A 19,451-nucleotide genomic window follows, 5' to 3' on the forward strand; every position below is an offset into this window, starting at 1 on the left:
GTTAAGGAAGCTTCATTTGGATGTCTGCAGCTCCAGAAAAGCTCTTTCGAGTGCAAGAAGGTCAGATCCGGACATCATCTGCAGTACTTTCTCTGTCTCTGAATCAGATTTTTGCTCCAACTCCTCAATTTAGGCTAGAAATTACTTGAAATTGCATGAAAACACACAAACTCAAAGTAGAATCGAAAAATGTGAATTTTGCACTAAAACCTATGAAAACTTAAAAAAACTTAAACAAAACATACTAAAATTATATGAAAATGATGACAAAAAGCGTATAAAGTATCCGTTCATTAGAACACCAAACTTACACTATTGCTTGTCCCCAAGCAACTAAAAAGAAAGTAGGATAAAAAGAAGAGTAAGACACAATAAATCTCAGAGTTTCTAATGAAGCTCATTTTCAATTAGATGAGCATGACTAAGTAGCCTTTTGCTTCTGAATAGTTTTGGCATCTCACTATCCATTAGAATTTAGAAATGTTGGCCTCTTTAGGAACTTAGAAACTAGATGCTATTATTGACTCTCCTAGTTTAGTTCTTTTTTATTCTTGAACACAGCTTTTTAGAGTCTTGGTCGTGGCCCTAAGCACTTTGTTTTCCAGTTTTACCACCGGATACATAAATGCCACAGACACTTAACTGGGTGAAACCTTTCGGATTGTGATTCAGCTTTGCTAGAATCCCTAGATAAAGGTGTCCAGAGTTCTCAAGCAAACTCTTTGGATCTTTAGATCCTTGCTCTTGCCTTTTGGTTTACAGAGCTACTGGCTTTTTGCTCTTGCCTTTTGGTTTAAAGAGCTATTGACTTTTTCTGCTTTTTTCTATTTATTTTTTTCCACATGCATTTTTTTCTTTTATTGCAACATGTTTTTTTCTTTTTCATTTTGCTGCTTTTTCTTGCTTCAAGAATCAAATTTTAAGATTTTTCAGATTACTAATAATACTTCTCCTTTTTCATTATTCTTTCAAGAGCAAACATTCTAAAATTCCAACTTCAAAGAAATGTTTATTCATACATTTAGAAAATAAAAATAATGTCGCCACATCAAAATAATTAACTATTCTTATTATGAACTTGAAATTCATGTATCTCTCAATTCTTTTCAAATAAAATTTTATTTTAAGGTGAGAGATATATGGAACATTTTATAGCCTTAAGACATAGATGATCATGCAAAAAGAACAAGAGAACAGACAATAAAACATAACAGAAAACAGAAAAATAACATAAGAAAAGGGGATTAAGAGAACGAATCCACCTTAGTGAGGGCGGCTACTACTCCTTCTTGAGGATCCAATGTAATGCTTAATCTCTTTAATGTCATTCCTTTGTCTTTGTTTTTCTTCCCTCATAGCCCGTTGATCTTCTCTAATTTCATTAAGGATTGTGGAATGCTCTTGATGCTCTATCCTCAATTGATTCATGTTAGAGCTTAATTCTCTCACAGAGGTATGCCGTTGATCCCAATAGCTTTGAGGAGGAAAATACATCCTTTGAGGCATCTCAGGAATCTCATGTTGAGGCGGCTGCACAGGCTCATGTGCATGCTCTCTAGTTTGCTCCATCTTTCTCTTAGTGATGGGATTGTCCTCTTCAATGAAGATGTCTCCTTCTATGACAATTCCAGCTAAATTGCATAGGTGACAAATGAGGTGAGGGAATGCCAACCTTGCTTTGGAGGAAGGCTTTTCAGCTATCTTGTACAATTCTTGAGGTATCACCTCATATACTTCCACCTCACTCCCAATCATGATGCAATGGATCATGATGGCTTTGTCAATGGTCACTTCTGACCGATTTCTAGTAGGGATGATAGAGCGTTGGATGAGTACCAACCATCATCTCGCTACAGGCTTGAGAGCAAGCCTTCTTAGTTGAATTCGCTTGCTTTGGAAATCCCTTTTCCACTGTGCTCCTTCCATATAGATGTCTGAGATCACTTGATACAGTCTCTAATCAAAGTTGACTCTCCTAGTGTAAGGATGTCGGTATCCTTGCATCAAGGACAGGTTGAACACCAACTTCAAACTTTCTGGGCTAAAATATAATATTCTCCCTCGGACCATGGTGCTCCAATTCTTGGGATTTTGGTTCACATTAATGTCATGGTTTTTTGTGACCCATGCGTTAGCATAGAACTCTTGCACCATTAAGATCCCAACCTCTTGGATGGGATTGGTTAGGACTTCCCAACCTTTTTTCCAGATCTCTCTTCAAATTTTTGGATACTCATTCTTTTTGAGCTTGAAAGGGACCTCAGGGATCACCTTCTTCTCTGCCACTACTTCATAGAAGTGGTCTTTGTGGGTTTTGGTGATGAATCACTCCATCTCCCAAGTTTTGGAGGTGGCAGCTACGGCCTTTCCTTTCCTCCTTTTAGAGGTTTCTCCATTTTTGGGTGCCATAGGTGGTAATGGAAAGCAAAAAGCAAAGCTTTTCCCACACCAAACTTAAAAGCTTTGATCGTCCTCGAGCAAAAATAAAGAAAAGAGAAGAATGGAGTAGAAGAAGAAGAAAATAGATGAAGATGGGGAGAGAAGGGAATTCGGCCAAGGGGGCTTTAGGGTGTATGAAAGGTGTGTGTATGAAGGGTTAGAATGAGTGGTATTTATAGGAGTGGGCTAGGGTTGGGTTTGGTCATGGGTGGGTTAAATGGGAGGGAAATTTGATTTTGAAGTGGGTGGGGGTTGGTGGTGGTTATGATGGTTTTGGAGAAGTGATATGGATGTGATTGGGCTAAGGTTTATAGGAAAGAGTGTATGGAAAAGTATGAAAAAAAGAAGAGTGAGGAAGTGGGATAGGTGAAGAGACTATAGGACCCACTGGTCCTGAGAGGCTAGGGAATTTAGATTCCCTGCACTATGCATGGGCGTTTAAACACCCAGGGCTATGCCCATAGCTGGCGTTCAACGCCAGCAACACTCCATTCATAGTGTTCTGTTTTCACTGCTGATCCTTTCCGTCTCTGTACTGACTACTGCAAATGATCATGAACCTAAAGAAATAACTTAAAGAAAAACAAAATTTAAGAAAAAAGAAATAGAAATAATTAATTAGGGTTGGGTTGCCTCCCAACAAGCGCTCCTTTAACGTTACTAGCTTGACAATTAGCTCCTTACGAAGAATGTTATGGGCTCAGAATTTTGCCCCTTATAGTGAAATTTCTTCTTGTCTTCTTATGAATGAGCTCCACATGCTCTAGAGACAGGACACAACTCACTGTATGTGGTATGATTGGCTTCTTGGTGAAGATAACTCCCATGCCAGGTGAGAGGCCTTCAGTGAGGACTTTCTTGTCCCTCCAACCTTTAGGTACTTTTTTCTTAGTACCTTTGTTTTTAGTGCTTGTTAATGGCTACCCAACGCCAAACTTAGAATTGATGTTTAGGGGCTTAGTACAGCTTTTCACTAAAAGAGATGGTTGGAACACTAAGTGGCTTGGAACCAGCAAGTGCACTAGGTCATCCAAGTTATACCTGAGTGAGTCAAGGTCGATCCCACGAGGATTGTGAGTTGAAGCAAGCTATGGTTATCTTGTAGATCTTAGTCAAGCAGATAGAAAAGTTGATGGATTTGTTTAAATGCATAAAATTGGAATAAGATGGAATTACAATGTTTGATTATAACCAGTGATAAGAAGATGGTTAAGGCTTGGAGATGCTTTATTCTTCTGGATTAATTCCGGTCTTACTGTCTTCTTCAACTGTGAATGATTTCTAGTATGGCAGGTGATGATTGGATTTTTGATGGTTTAGAATTTCACTAATGAAATCTTGTTGTAAAGTGTAGTTTCTAAACCAACAATAATCCTTTCATACAAACATTTGTTTGTCACAAGTACAAACCCCTAAAATCTATAAACCGAAGTATTTAAACCTCGGGTCGTATCTCAAAGGACTTGCAGGGTAGTGTTCTTGTTATTGGTTATGAACTTATTTATTTTAGGGTTTTAGATGAGAAACATGAATAATAAATGGTAATGAAATTTTATTAACAAAATGGTCTTGGCAAGGTTTGATTATCAAGGACCTATATCATTATCACTAACCACAATTATGATAGTTGCAAGAATCAATCTCACTAAGTCATCCTCTAACTAATAGCAAAGGAAAGTCAAGTGAGTTATATCAATCCAAGTCCATAAATCCTAGTTCCACTAGATGAATTAATGAAAGCTAGAGTCAATGGCTATCAACTATCAATTACATGGATATTAGTAACTCAAGAGTTCCTAAGTTATCTTCCCAAGCCAAGAACATAAAATTCTATTCTAACATCCTCCCAAGCATTTCATCAAACACTTGGAAGGTACAAAAGAAAAAGTATAGTAAATCACAACAAGAATGAGTTCTAACAACAATTGAATGTAAAGAATTAACAACAACAATCAAGGAAATCACAATTATTATGAATTACCTCAAATTGCATTATTGAAAGAAAACAATTGAGAACAAACATAGATCCACAACAAAGTGAAGAATTGCAAGAATTAAAATACAAAACTAGAGAGAAGGAGAGTAGAGGAGTAAGAATTGATAGAGGAAAAGTAAATTAAAACATGGATTAAACCTAGATCTAAGAAGAGAGATTAACCTAAACCTAATCCTAATTCTATAGAAAACCATCTCTAAACTAATCCTAATGTGAATGAATGAACTATTGATTGATTGATGATGCCTCCCCCTTCAATCCTTGGTCCCTTAAAGCACTTTAGTGCCAAAATTGGTTGTAACTGGGCCCCACAACTTCCCAGAAATCGCTGGGCATATTTTCTGTTTAAAACCCACGTGCGGCCATCGGCGCGAATGCGCACGGTACGCGTACGTGTCCCTGGCCAATATCACAATGTGCGTGCGAGCGCCTTGTGCGCATGCGCGTCCTTGGCTACGATTACTTCTTTGGCTTTTTATCTTCTCTCCACTTGCATGCTTCCTTCTTTGCTCCTTTGATCCATGCCTAGCCTATTTTAACCTGAGATTACTAGCAAACACATCAAGGCATCTTATGGAATCAAGCATGAATTAAAATTACCAAATTAAAGGCTTGAAAAGCGTATTTTTACATTCAAGCACAAATACGGGAGAGATTACAAAACTATGCTAATCTATTGGCTAAATGTGAGAAAAGGTTATCAAAATGCTCTAAATTCAACACAAGATAAACCCTAAAAATGGGGTTTATCAGCAGGCTGTAGGTGATCAACGCCGGTTGAGAGGTCGCCAATGCTCCTCTAGATCTGAACCCCAGGGTTAATGCGGATACATTCTGATTGAGTGTGAAGCTCCTGCAGTTCATTCTCTTTGGTGATCCTACTCAAAATGACACAGACAAGGTCGAATCTTCCGAATCAGAGCATGTTGTGCCTTTGGTTCTAGCCGCTACCATAAAGACTCTAATCTCCCCATACTTTGGATGAACTGGTGTTTCGAGAAGTCTCCAACAAAGTCGTGGATTAGCCGTCTAAGAGATGTATAATCAAGCTAGTGGTTCATCATTGTCCGATGAAAGACTCACTCTAAACCCATGTAAAATGAGATAACCTTGTGCCAGTTCAATGCATTTATATTTATGAAGAATGAAGATACATCTTAGAATAGAGAATCAAACACAGATTGAAATAGAATAGTAATACTTTTATTAATCCATAAAACTTAACAGAGCTCCTCCCCTCAACCTAGGAGGTTTAGAAACTCATACTGATAGAAAATACAATGATATGATAAACAAAAATATGATGGTCCTCCACAAATGAGAGATGTAAAAGTCTTTAAATACTAAGCTAATGACTAGGATTACATAAGAAAAGGTAAAACAGTCTTTTACTGCCAAAATCCACTTTTGGAGCCCACTGGGTGAGTGTTTGGGCTGAGCTTGATTGAGATCCATGTGTTAGAAGGCCTCTAGGGCGTTGAACGCCGGACTCTTCTCCTTTAGGCGTTGGACGCCAGAATAGGGCAAGAGGCTGGCATTGAACGCCAGTTTTGGGCCTTCAATTCAGAAGCAAAGTATAGACTATTATACATTGCTGGAAAGCTCCATTGAGAACGCTCCGTTTGAATGTCTATAGCTCCAGAAAAGCTCTTTTGAGTGCAAAGAGGTCAAATCCAGATAGCATCTGCAATACTTTTGCTGTCTTTGAATCAGACTTTTGCTCCAGCTCCTCATTTTCAGTCAGAAATTACCTGAAATTTCATAAAAACACACAAACTCAAAGTAGAATCTAAAAATGTAAATTTTGCACTAAAACCTATGAAAAATTAACAGAACTTAAACAAAACATACTAAAACTATATGCAAATGATGTCAAAAAGCGTATAAAATATCCGCTCATCATCTGGTAGGGTGTAGCTCTGACAAAAGGAACTCGTATTGCATATCGGGGTTGAAGCCATGATTAGGTACAAGATATGCAAAAGCGCAAGCACGTAGTATGTACAGGCAAGTATGAGACGTGCTTCTTGTGAATGACTGCCATTCACGGGGTTCTCGTGACACAGCATTAAGGGGACCACAAAGAAAATCACCGTCGACCCTGCTTGAAAAAGGTTGGAAGGAAAGGAGTGAGAGCATAAGGATTCTAGTAGGGTGAAACGAGAGGAAGACATGGTTTTGTTACTCTAATCCTAGGGTCAGAAGGTTTGAGTTCATATACTAACAAACATATACAGAATAAATAACAAAAAAATAGCAGAGAAATACAATCATAAATAAAGACAATCATAATCACAGAGATATGCAACAAAAAAGTATGATAAATGTCTATCCCTAATACAGGCCATGAGCTCATGGGTCGGTCAATTGTCCACACCCAACGTTATTTGGGACTACGCCCGAATATGGTTTCTCAATTGTGTCAGTTTCACAAGTATCTTAAAGGCGAACCCTTGTCAGTCTGATACTTTGTCTCAAGGGCGAACCCCCATCAATACGACCATAAAAATAATGACACTTCCGCTATAATGTACTCACAATCGAGGAACAAGTTGTAACATACAGTGAGTATCCACACAACGTATGGTTCTAGTTCCTTCGAAGCAGAATTCATTCTCCTTAGATAATTTCTTAGCACATTGGGCATTATTGAAATCTTATGCTTCTCTAGGGAACTCTTTCACCCTTAGTCTTTTATTAAACTCCTATTTTGTCTTTTTTGTTCTGTTTTCCTCCTTTTGGGGCTTTTAAGTTCTCTTCTCTCTTATTTTCTTAGTTTGGCCTTATATTTTTTTAAATTACCATTTTACCCCCTTTAAGTTCATACTTTGACTATTTTAACCTAATATGTTATCAATATGACTAATTTAACCTAAAATTACTATTTTACCCCTAGTATTCATATTTAACTATTTTTAGCCCTATCTTTTACTAAAATTACTATTTTGCCCCTTACGCCTCCTAGTTTACCATTTGACGCTAAATTATTTCTCTTGGTGACAATTTTATCTTTTTTAGTCCAAATTACGACTTTATCCCTAGTTTTTAATATTTTTCTTATTTCTTTATTATGTTTACCCTTTACCCCTAACATTACTGAAATCATTTTTATGCTCGAAACTTTATCTTAATTATATTTTTGGCCCGAATCTTCTATACAATTACTCTTTAGTCAAGTCTTTTATATAATTATTTTTTAGCCCAAAACTTTTATATAATTATAATATTATCCTAAATCTTTTATATAATTATCATTTTAACCCTAAGCCTATATGTTCTCACTTTTTAAGAGTCACTTTTTGATATTGACACTTTTTATCTACTTTTCATCGTTATTTACATGTTTAACCCTAAAGTGTGCATCATACATATTTTCTAGAACTAAACACTTATTTTTATGAATCTTTTGGTCTCTTTTCTTTAGATCTTTATATCTTTCACAGAATTCCTAAGAACTTATTCTGGAAATAGCTAGATTCTTACATTCTACCCTCTTAAAAGAAAATTTTGCTCTCAAAATTTCAGTTACCTAAGAATAAATGTGCATAATCTGCCTTTTACTCTAGTTTCCATGTGTGTTCTTCTATACCATCTTTTACCCAAGCCACCACTACTAGGGGAATCACCCTTCTTCTTAATTGTTTGACACTCTTCTCAACTATCCTTAGAGGTAGTATTGATGAGCCAAAATTGATACGCTCGTAAATTGGCAAGGGCTCCAAATTGCTCTAAGTAATACCAGTGAGTGAATATCATTTCCACGAGGATTAATCAATCCTTAGCAAGAGGAATTTGGATCGTGAAGTAGAATTTAGAATAGTGAGAAATATTGTTGACTGTGAATGAGAGAAGACTTAAAAACTTTGGAGAAGTAATCATGAATAGGGGTGTTAAAGGCTTCGGAGATATTCAATTCTTAGAAAAAGCAATACGAGTGTTTTCCTACTTTAACTAATGCAAAGATCTTTTCGCAACAAATTATTTATAATTAAATTCCAATTCCATGGCAATCTAATTTCTCTTAATTTATCGCCAGTCCATTAGAAGAGGTTACAAATGGTTTAGATTCAAAGCCACACAACTTTCAAAATACTATTCCTGGTCAAGTTCAAAATCATGAGAAAGAGTTCCAAGCTAATTATGATATTAAATTTTCCAAAATAACAATAGGATCCAAAACAGAGTTAGAATATTTTCCAATACTTCTAACCATTAAAGATGAAGAACGAGACTCAATCTTGAAAAAGTAGAAAAGCATGAATTAAAATAAAGAAAATACTTGCCAGACTAATTCATAAAAAATAAAATAGAGTTCCTAACCTTTAACAGAGGAGGTTTAGTTACACATAGTAGAAAAGAAAATAACCTAAGACTAAAGAGTTTCTTCATTTGTTGATTCCAAGATCTCTGCAAAAGATTATTTATGGGAACCTTGTCCACTTGTGTATATTCTGACTTCCTAACTAATTAAAATTCAAAAATTAATCTTATCTTTTGAAGAGAAAGATAATAACTTATTCAAATCCAAATCTAATCTAATCTAAATCCTAACAACCAAATCTTATCTTTCTAGAAGAAGTTGTTACTAACTAATCACTTAAATCTTGAATATTGCATTTAGAGCTTCTTGGGAGTTGAATTTGGTCTTGGCGCTAGGCTCCTTGGTTGAGCGCTGGGCTTTGAAGCATTATGGGCCACTGGGAGTTGAATTTGTACTTGGAGCCACTAGAAATTTGGGGGTTGGTCATCACTCCCTGGAGCTGGGTGCTAGCCCACTTTGCCTTCTTCCAGGCTCGAAGGCGCTGGGTACCATTTCTTGAAGTTTGGCTTGGAGGTCGAGTTCCCAGCTTGGAGCAGGGGCACTAGACTTGGCCTCTTGAAGCCTAGTGCCAGCTTCTCTTGAAATGTACTTTTATTTTTTTGTAAATTTCATTTCGATTTGCTTTAAACATGGCGTGAAAATACAATCATTTTAATACAAATCCAAGCATATGATTAATCATCAAAACATCACTAGAAACATAAGAACTTTGATTTAAATCTAAGAAAACTAATTAAAAAAACCTAAAAATAATTAAAGATGGCTAGGTATCAGGTACTGGAATGTCAAGTCATATCATAACTGTACAATATCAGGCTCTAAACATGACTATTATCAGGATCATATTTTCAAAGTTGTGAGACATGAAATACATCATGGAGATTTCATAGATATAGAAGAAGAGCTATCTGGTATATTACCAAGCCGAGTCTCTTGAGAATTTGGAAAGGTTCTATGTACCTAGGGTTTAACTTTTTATTTTTTAGACTATGACCAACTTCTATCGTTGGTGTAACTTTCAGAAAGGCATGGTCACTCTCCTCGAATTCTAAGGGTTTTCCTCTCTTATCGGTATAGCCCTTTTGCCGACTTGTGCTATTAAGATCCTAACATGAATTCTTTTAATTTGTTCCATGGTTTCCTGAATTAGTTCCGGTCCCAGAACACTAGTTTTGCCTCCCTCATACCAGCATAGAGGTGACTGGCACTTCTAACTGTACAATGCTTCATATGGTGCCATTTCGATACTTGCATGATAGTTGTTGTAGGCGAATTTGACTAATGGCAGGTATCTGTCCCATCTATGCTTCTGGTCCCAAGCACAATGTCTCAGCATATCTTCCAGTGTCTGGATAGTATGTTTCGACTGGCCATCGGTCTACGGGTGATAGGCGGTGCCTTCTAAAACCTTGAAGTGAACAAGTGAAACCATGAGGGTACACATGCAATCTTACTGTCTCCCACATGTAAACAAGTGAACTAAGTTGGTCAACTTGTCAACAACTACCCATATTGCATCATACCCTAATGTAGTTCTTAGCAGTCCTAAGACAAAATCCATAGAAATTTCCTTCCACTTCCATTATGGTATGTCAAGAGGTTGAAAGGTTCCCGATGACTTCTAATGTTCAATCTTAACTTTTTGACTGGTAAGGCAAGTTTTCTTCTTCCTTTTCCATACCCAGCCATCAAAACACCTATTTTAAATCTTGGTACATCTTTGTAACTCTTGAACATATCGAGAACTTACCCTAACGAGCTTCCATTACAATCTCTCGACATAGCCCTTCATCATTGGGAATACATATCCTTCCCTTATATGTCCAAAACCCTTTGATGTCTTGTCTTAGCTCATCTTGCCCTTCATTGTTAATGTTTTCCACAAGTTCCAACATCTCTGTCTCCTTAGTTTGTGCTTGTCAACTAGAAGACTTGAAATCGAGTGATATTTGCAGTCATCCCAATGACACTTGTAAAACCTAAAAAATGTTAAATAATTAATTAATAAATTAAATGAGAGCAAAAAGGTTTGAAAATTGAAAATTTATAGTTTGGTGAATTACCTGTGAGGATTTAATTTGGAAAGTGAAATTGAGCGTAAAGATATAACTAACCGCGGAAAAATGTGTACCGGTCTTAAAATTGACTGTACCAGCTTAAGTGTGTCCGGTGCTATGAGTGAAGAAAATTTAAAATATGAAAATATAAAAATGATAAAGAAAAATATTTAGAACAAAAGCTCAAATACTTATCTCAAAGGTTTTGACCCAAGGTTGGGTCAAAGGAGCCACAAATCACCAACTAGGCCCATATTGGGCCCAAAGACCAAGCCCACACATATATAGACCCCTGACTTGATAGTTCAGTCCCAATGCCCCCATTTTGTTGAGAGAGAAGATGAAATGGAGTAAAGAAAGGGAAGAAAGTGAACCCTAACCCCACTACTCATCCTTGATTTTATTTGGCTATAACTTTTGCTCCGGAGCTCCGATTGACGAGCAGTTTCCAGCCACGCATCGCTCTATTCATCCTCTTCAATTCTATGTAAATATTGTGGTGAGTAAATCCGAAATCTCTACCCAATTTTTTAATTTCTCCACTGTTTTGCATTTTTGGATACATGATGTTGAAATCTTGTAATTTTGGTTCTTTAAGGGTACTCTAGCATGGATTCCAAGTGGAATTCATAATATATTTTAGTGGATTAAGGTAAAAAAGATCTTTCCCGTTGGATTTTCCAATTTCATGAACCTTAGGTTCAGGAAATTATAATTTTTTTTGGTGAATAGCTTTATTGTTGAGTTGATTGTTGCAGGTTGGTGCCTGTTGATTGGTGGAAGATTGGGCTAGCTTGTGTTGGTGCAAATTGATTTGAGAGCCACTTTGGTGAGGGTTTTAGTGGAGGTTGGAATTGCCAGAGAAAGGATTCAAGGGTTTGGAATCACCGTTATTAAGGTACGGGTCTTAATTTTAGATAGGCACCATGTAACATTATGTAAAAACCTAGGTTACTTGTTGATGAGCGGATAATTTATACGCTTTTTGGTATTATTTTTAGGTAGTTTTTAGTATGATTTAGTTAGTTTTTAGTATATAATTATTAGTTTTTATGCAAAAATCACATTTCTGGACTTTACTACAAGTTTGTGTGTTTTTGTGTGATTTCAGGTATTTTCTGGCTGAAATTGAGGGACCTGAGCAAAAATCTGATTCAGATGCTGAAAAAGGACTGCAGATGCTGTTGGATTCTAACCTCCCTACTCTTGAAATGGATTTTCTAAAGCTACAGAAGCCCAATTGGCACTCTCTCAACTGCGTTGGAAAGTAGACATCTTAGGCTTTCCAACAATGTATAATAGTTCATACTTTGTCCGAGATTTGATGGCCCAAATTGGCGTCAAAACGCCGATCAGAGACCCTTTTCTGTCGTTAAACGCCAGAACTGGCATAAAAGCTGGAGTTAAACGCCCAAACTGGCACTAGAGCTGGCATTTAACTCCAGGAAAAGACTATACACATGAAAGCTTCAATGCTCAGCCCAAGCACACACCAAGTGGGCCCCGGAAGTGGATTTCTGCACTATCTACCTTAGTTACTCAATTTCTGTAAACCCTAGCTACTAGTTTTAGTATAAATATTACTTTTTCTCATTATATTAGACATCTTGGTTATTCTGGTTCCCCCTCTGGGGCCAAAACCAATGAACACCATTATCACTTATGTATTTTTAACGGTGGAGTTTCTACACCTCATAGATTAAGGTGTGGAGCTTTGCTGTTCCTCATGAATTAATACAATTACTAATGTTTTCTATTCAATTCAAGCTTATTCTTGTTCTAAGATATCCATTCACACTTCAATATGATGAATGTGATGATCAAGTGACACTCATGAAAATTCTCACTTATGAACGCGTGCATGACAACCACTTCCGTTCTACCTGAAAATAGGCTTGAATGTATATCTCTTGGCCTCCTGGTCCCCGACGCATGGTTGCCTCTCCTGACAACAGAGCCTTCCATTCCGTGAGATCAGAGTCTTCGTGGTATAAGCTAGAATCAATTGGCAGCATCCTTGAGATCCGAAAAGTTTAAACTTTGTCTGTGGTATTTCGAGTAGGACCCGGGATGGGATGACTGTGACGAGCTTCAAACTCGCGAGTGCTGGGCGCAGTGATAGTGCACAAAAGGATCATTGGATCTTATTCTGACAAGATCGAGAACCGACAGATGATTAGCCTTATGTAACCCGTAGCCAAACCATTTTCACTGAGAGGACGGACAGTAGCCATTGACAACGGTGATCCCCCAACATACAGCTTTCCATAGAAAGGAGTACGCATGACTGGATGAAAGCAGTAGGAATGTAGGGATTCAAAAGGAACAAAGAATCTCCACATGCTTATCTGAAATTCCTACCAATGAATAACATAAGTATCTCTATCCTATTTAATGTTTATTCTGTCTTTTAATTATCAAAATCCCATAACCATTTGAATCTGCCTGACTAAAATTTACAAGATGACCATATCTTGCTTCAAGTCGACAATCTCCGTGGGATCGACCCTTAATCACGTAAGGTATTACTTGGACGACCAAGTGCACTTGCTGGTCAGCTATGCGGAGTTGTGAAGAAAGTGTGTGAGATCACAATTCTGTGTACCAAGTTTTTTGTGCCGGTTCATCTTGTTGCTTATATTAGGTATTTTTCTTTTTATTTTTTCTTCAGAATTTTTAAGAATGAATTCTAGAGTTTCAGATGATGCTTTTATCATCACAGGAGCCAGTTGATTCCCATCGGTTTGGCTGTTATATGTAATGTCCTGCTGAAGCGTGGTTAACCATGTCTAATCTTTTTAGACTGAAGCTTTAGACTAAAATTGCATGATTCCTGGAATTCTTATTAAAAATTTTGAGTTTCTTGTTTTCTTTTTCGAAATAATTTTCGAAAAAATACAAAAATAATTTAATAAAATCATAAAAACCAAAAATTTTGTGTTTCTTGTTTGAGTCTAGTGTCAAATTTCAAGTTTGGTGTCAATTGTATGTTTCTATTTTTCTTGCATTTTTCAAAAATATATGCATTGTGTTCTTCATTGATCTTCAAGTTGTTCTTGATGATTTTCTTTGTCTGATCTTTAAATTCTCTTGTTTTGTGTCTTTTATTGTTTCTCATGTGCATTCTCAAATTGTTAGTGTCTCTAGTATGAAAACTTCTAAGTTTGGTGTCTTGCATGTCCTCCTTCTCTTAAAAATTTTCAAAAATATGTTCTTGATGTTCATCATGACCTTCATAGTGTTCTTGATGTTCATATTGATATTCAAAGTGTTCTTGCATGCATCCCTTGTTTGATCTTAGTTTTTCATGTTTAATTTTATTTTGTTATTTTTCTCTCTCATCATAAAATATTCAAAAAAGTACAAAAATATATCTTTTCAAGTAAGAAATACAGAGAATTGAAGATTTAGAACATACAACAGAGGAATCACAGAGAAAAAGCTGGGCGTTCAGAAAAACGCCCAGTAAGGAAGGATTTCTGGCGTTTAAACAGTAGCCAGGGTACTTGGCTGGGTGTTTAACGCCCAAGGAGGTAGCCAAGTGGGCGTTAAACGCCAGAATGGATACCATTCTGGGTGTTTAACGCTAGGATAACACCAAGGAGGTAATTTTGCTTTCAATTCAAATCTTTTTCAAATTTTCAAGTTTTAAAACTAATTTTTCAAATCTTATCATTTTCATATCCTCTCTTATCAATCATATCTTTTTCAAAATCAAATCTTTTTCATTTTTCTTTTAAAATTTTCGAAAATCCTTACTAACAACTAATGTTGTGATTCAAAAATTTCAAGTTTATTACTTTCTTGTTAAGAAAGGTTCAATATTTGAATTTTAGAATCATATCTTTTAATTTCTTGTTAGTCAAGTCATTAATTTTAAAAACCAAATCTTTTTTAAAATCTTTTTTCAATCATATCTTTTTTTAAAATCATATCTTTTTAAAATCAATTTTTTTTCAATCATATCTCTTTTAATTTGATATCAAATTTTTTTCTAACTTCTTATCTTTTCAAAATTATTTTCAAATCTTTTTCAACTAATCACTATTTCTTATCTTTTGCAAAACCACCTAACCACTAACCAATTTTCGAAAACCACTAACCACTTTTTCAAAAATATTTTTAATTTTTGAAAACTCTCTCTCATCTCTTTCTATTTAATCACTACCTCTTATCCTCCTTTAATAATTCAGATCCCCTCCCTCTCTATAAGTTCGAATTCTTCTCTCTACCTCATCCTTCTATTCTTTTTTTCCTCTGACACATCAAGGAAACTCTACACTGTGACATAGAGGATTCCATACCTTCTTTGTTTCCTTCTCTTTCATATGAGCAGGAACAAGGACAAAGGCATTCTTGTTGAAGCTGATCCTGAACCTGAAAGGACCTTGAAGAGAAAGCTAAGAGCAGCTAAAGCACAACACTCTGAAGAGGACTGATGACAAGTCATCATATGCTAGCTTTTCAAGCATTTTTCACTTGTTTCATTAGTTTTTATGCACTTTCTTGCATTGTAAGTAAGTAATTTGGAGTGGAATTGCATGGTTTCTTTGAATCAATCAACCACCCTTTAATTGACACAAAATCATGAAGTTTAAGCTAAAATTAATTGGTTTTTAAATTGATTTTAAGCTTTGTGAATTTTGTGACACTTTGATTGGTTGTTTTAATTACTTGTAGGTGAAGAAAAGAAAAAAATGAAGAAAACGTGCTCAAATGGAGAAAAGCGTGGCCCAAGGGAAGAAAAGCGTGTCTCACAACAAGGAGCAAAGGCACAAAGCTCTTGCCAAGAGCCTAAAGCTCTTGCCAAGAGCTTTGTTTCAAAAGGCAAGGCAAAACTCAAAACAAAGCTCTTGCCCAAAGCTCTTGCCAAGAGCTTTCTCCAATAGCTTTTTCGGGCTTCTTCAAGGAAAAATCAAGGGAAAAAGAGCTCAATAATGCACTCATCAAGACTTGAGCTCAAGACCAAGAGGGAGGGGGTAGTGCTACCTCACAAGAAAAACAAGCCAAAATTGGCTTGCTTTCACTCCATGGGGTTCGAACTAAGTCCCTCAAGGAAGCAACGCCTTGGGCGCTACTCTTGTGCCATGAAAAATGGGCAGCTCCTGCACTCCCCAAGGATCGAACCAGGCCCCAAAATGGACCCACGCTGCTCCATCGGTGCGCACGCGTACATGGCACGCACGCGCCCCTGTACATTAGGAAACTATAGCAATTTATACCATTTTGAAGCCCCAGATGTTAGCTTTCCAACACAACTGAAACCGTTTCATTTGGACCTCTGTAGCTAAAGTTATGGTCGATTGAGTGCGAAGAGGTCAGGTTTGACAACTTTACGATTCCTTCATTTCTTCATGAGTTCTCCCACTTTGCATGCTTTTCTCCTCACTTCTTCCATCCAAAACTTGTCTTATGAACCTTAAATCACTCAACAAACATATCAAGGCATCGAATGGAATTAAAGTGAATTAAATTCACCAATTTAAGGGCCCAAAAAGCATGATTTTACACTTAAGCACAATTCAAGGGATAATTACAAAACCATGCTATTTCATTGAATAAATGTGGGAAAAGGTGATAAAATCTCCCAAAATAAGCACAAGATAAACCACAAAATCGGGGTTTATCAGCACCTCAAGCAAGGGAGACATTAGGCGCTACTTGGTTGCAAGGGAAAATGGCCAGCAAAGTGCTCCACCAAAGGATCGAACCTTGCAACTTCAAGAGGCAAGCAAAGCTCTTGCCAAGAGCTTAGAGCTCTTGCAAAGAGCTTTACTCCCTTTTAACAAGAAGGACGCGCGCAATACTTTGGCAATGAAGCTATTGCCCAAAGCTCTTGCCAAGAGCTTTCTCCAAGAGCTTTCCCCTGGGAGGTGCACCATGGGCCAAAAATCCATCAAAAATCCAAATTAATTCATTTCTTCAGCAAATTTTAGAGCCCACCCAAATTCTTAGATCTAAATTAGGAAGTGTATAAATAGATGTTAGTTAGATATAGGGAGGACCTTCTTCTTACTTTTTTTTAAATTTTGATTTGAGAGTTTTTTTTCATTATTTTTCTTCTGTTTTAATTTTTTATTTTCTTTGAACTGAACTGGGAAGGAGAATTATGTTCTCTTCCTCTGGGTATTCTTGTTTTCTTTTCTGGAAAGCTTTGTTTGGGTCTTAAGTGTGAAGAATTGAGGAAATTCTGTCTCACTCTCCTCTTAAGATCTCTTTGTTCAATTTACTGCATAATTCAAGAATTTGTGTTCTTCTTTACTGATTTTCATCTTCAATTCTCTTTAAATTGTCTTCTAAATTGGATCAAGGAAGGTAGTGAGATCTAGACTTAGTTTTCTAGTCTCTTGACCCATGAGATCTTACATTTCCATTTAGTTTATATGCTGAATGCTCCATCAAGCAAATTTACCTTTCTGTTTGAGATCTATTTCAATTCAAATCATCTTCTACTCTTTTCCTTATTGCAATTTACTCTTCTTTGTTTAGATTCTGAAATCCCAGCTCCCTGAGCCCTTTAATATTCAAGAAATTTACATTTCTTGCACTCTAAGCTTCTGTCATTTACTTTACTTGCTCTTTAAGATTCAGCACTTTTACTTTCTGTTCTCTTCAATTCACTGCAACTTTCCCTTCTCCCTTTACAATTCATGCAATTTAGCTTCTGTCAATTACAAATCACTTAAATCAACTCTTGTTTGCTTGACTAAATCAACCACTAAACTAAAATTGCTCAATCATTCAATCCCTGTGGGATCGACCTCACTCATGTGAGTTATTACTACTTGATGCGACCCGGTATACTTGCCGTTGAGTTTTGTGTTGGATCGTCTTCCACACCATCAAGTTTTTGGCGCCGTTGCCCGGGATTGATTAGATTGACAATGATTAAGTAAGGTGGTGGTCTAGATTAAGCACTTTTTCTTTGTTTTTCTTTATTTTTACTAAGCATATTAACTGTTTGACACATTGTGTCACATAACCCTCTAACCACATTCTAGCATTAGAATGTCCATGTTTCATTTGGTTTGCTTGTGATTTTTGCAAGTTATGGAGGCTGAGATGCGTGAAGAGGGAGTGAGCAACAATACCCAGCCTTCAAGAAGGGTGTTGGATTCCTACACTATCCCTAATCCCAGACATTATGGGAGCAGCATCCTCACCCCAAATGTTCAGGCAAATGACTTTGAGTTGAAGCCTCAACTAATCACCTTGGTGCAGAACAATTGTGCTTATGGAGGTTGCCCTCTTGAAGATCCCAACCAACATTTGTCTATTTTCTTGAGGATTTATGAAATAGTCAAGACAAATAGGGTTCATCCTGATATTTACAAATTACTTCTGTTCCCATTTTCTTTGAGGGACAATGCTACTCAATGGCTGGAAACCTTTCCCAAAGAGAGCATCAACAATTGGGATGAATTGGTGAGCAAATTCCTAGCCAACTTCTACCTACCTTAGAGGATCATCAAGCTGAAAACAGAGGTGCAAACATTCATTCAAATAGATGGAGAGTCACTGTATGATGCCTGGGAGAGATACAAGTTCTTAATCAGGAAATGTCTCCCAGAAATATTTAGTGAGTGGGATAGACTCCAAAACTTCTATGAAGGGTTGACCCAGAAAGCTCAGGAAGCATTAGATCATTCAGCAGGAGGCTCATTGCAGCTAATGAAGATAGCAGAGGAAGCCCAAAACCTCACAGAGATCGTGGCAAATAATCAATACTTCTTTGCTCATCAAAGACAACGCCACCCAGCCCAAAGAAAGGGTGCACTAGAGTTGGAAGGAGTGGACACTAATCTATCTCAAAACAAGGTGATGCACCAGCAAATCCAACAACAACTTGAGCAAATGGCTAAGAGAATTGATGGACTGTAACTTGCTGCAGTGAATACACAAAGCCAATCTCAAACCTCACATGGGTGGAATCAATCTGAAGAAAGTTTTGGGACATTCAATTATGAGCAACAAAGCCCTGAGCAGGTGCAATGCATGAATAACACTTCAAGTTTATTTCAACATAATTTTCATGGTGATGCACACAAGACACCCTGGAAGACTCATTCTAATTCAAGGTGGGGTGAGCACCAGAATCAAGGACAAAGGGACTTCAACTATAGCAGCATTAGCAACACAAACAACCAAAGCCATTCATCCAATAATACTAACCAATTCTTTCCACCTCAAAAGATGAGTAAGCTTAGAGTGAAAGTTCAAACCTTCAAGCAGAAGGAAGGTGAATCCTTTTATGAAGCTTGGGAAAGATACAAGCAATTGATCAGAAGGTGTCCTTCTGACATGCTTTTAGAATGGAGCATCATAGGTATCTTCTATGATGGTCTGTCCGAGTTATCCAAGATGTCATTGGACCATTCTGTAGGCAAATTTATTCATCTGAAGAAAACGCCTGTAGAAGCCCAGGAACTCATTGAAATGGTTACAAATAACCAGTTCATGTACACTTCTCAAAGAAATCCTGTAAACAATGGGACAACTCATAAGAAATGAGTTCTTGAGATTGATACTCTGAATACCATATTAGCTCAGAACAAAATACAGACTCAGCAAGTCAATATGATTTCTCAGAATCTGACTGGATTGCAAGCTGCATCTGGTAGTGCTAAAGAAGCCTCCT

At 36.9% G+C, this 19,451-nt stretch overlaps 1 non-coding gene across 1 annotated transcript; it reads right to left on the bottom strand.

The window, feature by feature from the left end:
* Nucleotides 1–19,012: 19,012 nt before the first annotated feature.
* Nucleotides 19,013–19,120, bottom strand: LOC112700054 (small nucleolar RNA R71). Its single transcript, XR_003152978.1, has one exon. It is a non-coding gene; the product is annotated as a small nucleolar RNA R71 (small nucleolar RNA).
* Nucleotides 19,121–19,451: the final 331 nt, after the last annotated feature.

The sequence above is a fragment of the Arachis hypogaea genome, chromosome 6, assembly GCF_003086295.3.
Source record: "Arachis hypogaea cultivar Tifrunner chromosome 6, arahy.Tifrunner.gnm2.J5K5, whole genome shotgun sequence".
NCBI classification, from domain to species: Eukaryota; Viridiplantae; Streptophyta; class Magnoliopsida; order Fabales; family Fabaceae; genus Arachis; species Arachis hypogaea.